The following is a 2918-nucleotide window of genomic DNA, read 5'->3' as shown; positions in this document are numbered from 1 at the left end:
AGTGAACCACGGCCTTGGTCAGAAGTGTAGTTGAACATCGGCCTTGGGTTTTTCCCAAAAAAGGAAAGCTCCGTACCTGTTGAAAGCTCTCTCTCAGGTGACTCTGGTCCTCTGGGTGACAGAACTCCAGGATGTCTTTCCCCAGCAGATCCTACACAAGACAATGACACAATAAATACACACAAATGAATACAACTACACACTTCAGGTAAATTTCAAATCATGAAATTTACAAGTTCAATATATTAATTTWGAAACTTTGTCAAATTCCTTGACAAAAATGTTTTTTCAATGGAGATTCTTTATTGACAATGCCTTTTAGTCTAGCACTAGGCTTCCTCTGCCTGAGTTAGGGCAACAGGCCATACAGATCATACATCATTCAGACCCTTGGACTTGAGTCAATGGCCTTTCTCAATTCATCTTTCTTCCATTCCTTGCATCCGATCTCCCCGGCTCTTTCTCATTGCAGAAAAAGGTCTAAGGGGAGGGACCTTGGACCTTCTCCTCCAATACGGTTGAGAAGCAGCTGAGGAGATTGAGGGCAGAGGAATTGAGATCGAGCCATTGATACATCTTTAAATCATTCTTCCTGTCATGGAGTGGTGTGCRGCCCAAGTGGCACCCTATTCATTGGCCTGTTAGTGCACTACTTTTGACCAGGACTCATAGGGTTCTRGTCAAAAGTAGTGCATGATGTAGGGAATAGGGTGCSATTTRGGGGKGAAAAACGGTCTCCTTTAAACAAATCAAATCACATTTTATTGGTCACATACACATGGTTAGCAGATGTTAATGCGAGTGTAGCGAAATGCTTGTAGCGAAATGCAAACATCCTACATACACATAACAGCTGCGCTGTAGACAATCATACACAATTATACATTAACAAGGGAAATCAATCACAAAAAAAACTCCCATCCTGCCAAGTGATCACTTTCTCATCCTAATAATGCGACTTTACGTCGGGAATCGGCCCACTTTCACTAATCTGTTTCTGTAGTGTGAACGGCGTGGAAAGGAGGGGTGGACTGCGAGAGAACGCATTTTCACCTTCCTGACCTTCCTGATATCCCGGCTGGAAATGACCTGGATCAGGATGGATTAACCAGGAAAATCAGGGAATGTTGAGAAAGTTATTAGAATTTTTCCAACTCTAAATGTTTAATGGATTGATCGATCGGTCAACAGTCTGTCAGATTTAAAATGTTGGTCTGTATTCTGGTGTAGAATAAATTCAAGCGCTTCGGAAAAACACTGTGTGTACATGCTTTCTTAACACTGTAACTCTATCCTACAGTCCTTCCAACATCTGACCTGTCGAGAGTCAGGCTGGGAAAATGGCACACTTCAATCTTAAGTTATTGAAGCTTTAAATAACTTACAATAACTTAAGACAGTTGTCTGTATATACACTTGTAAATCATCATCTTTAAGAGCTGCAGTTGGATTGTCATCTAAAAAGGCCTTACTGTAACTTATGTCTGTAAACTCACATGTACGTACTAACACACTTCCAGACAGGGGTCTTACATTACAAGCCATTAAACAGGGGTCATCTCTCTTCATAAGGCAATATTAGGAACCAGGGTTTCTATGGCTGCTGTGAAAATGCATACGTCCCTTCCTCCTTTCACTGCTGATCTAACATGGTGGGACAGCTGAAAACAAGGAGTACTAGTACAGCCTGTCTCCTTGATCTGATCATCAGCTGGGTCAAAGATTCTCTACCTCAATAGAGAGCAGCGAATTCATACTAGGAAAGGAGTATGACATCCTGGCATTTAAAGTCTACTTATTTCTTTTTTTCAATATACATACTATAAAACATACTATTGTTGCATACCAAAAAATATATTTAGACATATCAGTATGCGGACACACTTGGTGTTTCCCATACATTATTTTCCAGGCAGTGCATAAAGACCATGAAATCAACATTTCGGGCCTCTTCAATTTCAAATGAAATATGCTGAACAGAATTCTACAATGGCAGGGGAAACACTGCCCCAAAACACTTTTTGTCATCTTTACATTTAATAGTCTGTGACATGGCATGAAACGAGCTGCTCCATTTCATCAAGGGGGTAGGAAACCTATTAACAGGTTACATCACTACTGACCACAGATGTGTTCCTCTTGATAAACGTGACACTCGCAGACCGTTTCAGGTAAACAGGTTATGTTTTGCAACATTATCTCAACATTGGATGAGTGGGCATGGAATTATCGGCCTCAGTTCACCATAGGGGTTCTATTGTGAACTCTGACGAGTGGCATCACAGGCTGTTCTGGTTACGTTTCGCAATTTTTAAAATGTTTCGCATCATCGTGCCTACTAAACGCGACCCTGATTATGATAAGTAGGGGAGGAACCAACCTGAGGCTGGATCCAATCACGTTGATGCACCGCGGTCCACGAAAGTGATGATGCCGTCGAGTTGTGGCGCGACAGGAACTCCGTGGGAACCGTCAGGCCGTTCATATCATGGAAACGGGAGAACTGGTCACCTAGGAGATGAGAGGGACATGTCAGTTATAAAAAACTGATGAAACATTGTTACAAAGGTTTTGACAGACTGCTGAAACTTTAAACTAATTGCTATTAGTGCATTTTTACTCTTAACCTCTTGACTTTTCATCAGGTGGGAGATGTCTCTTGGACATGGTCACATAAAACCTCAGGCCTCTTCACCTCCTAAAACATTCTGCCTGAGAATGTGAAGTTCCTCCCTTGCTACTAAAAGCAGAGGAGAAGGATGAAGGGACCAGAGAGTTAGATATATGTAGAGAAGATTACAGGATGGAGGACCAGAGGTTAGATATTGTGAGAGAGATTAAAGGATGGAGGGACCGGAGAGTTAGATATATGTGAGGAGAGATTAAAGGATGGAGGGGACCGAAGTTAGAATATGTGA

Source organism: Salvelinus sp. IW2-2015, unplaced genomic scaffold (assembly GCF_002910315.2).
Source record: "Salvelinus sp. IW2-2015 unplaced genomic scaffold, ASM291031v2 Un_scaffold6587, whole genome shotgun sequence".
Classification (NCBI taxonomy): Eukaryota; Metazoa; Chordata; class Actinopteri; order Salmoniformes; family Salmonidae; genus Salvelinus; species Salvelinus sp. IW2-2015.
The sequence above is the reverse complement of the archived record's forward strand: the minus strand, read 5'-3'. Positions refer to the sequence as shown.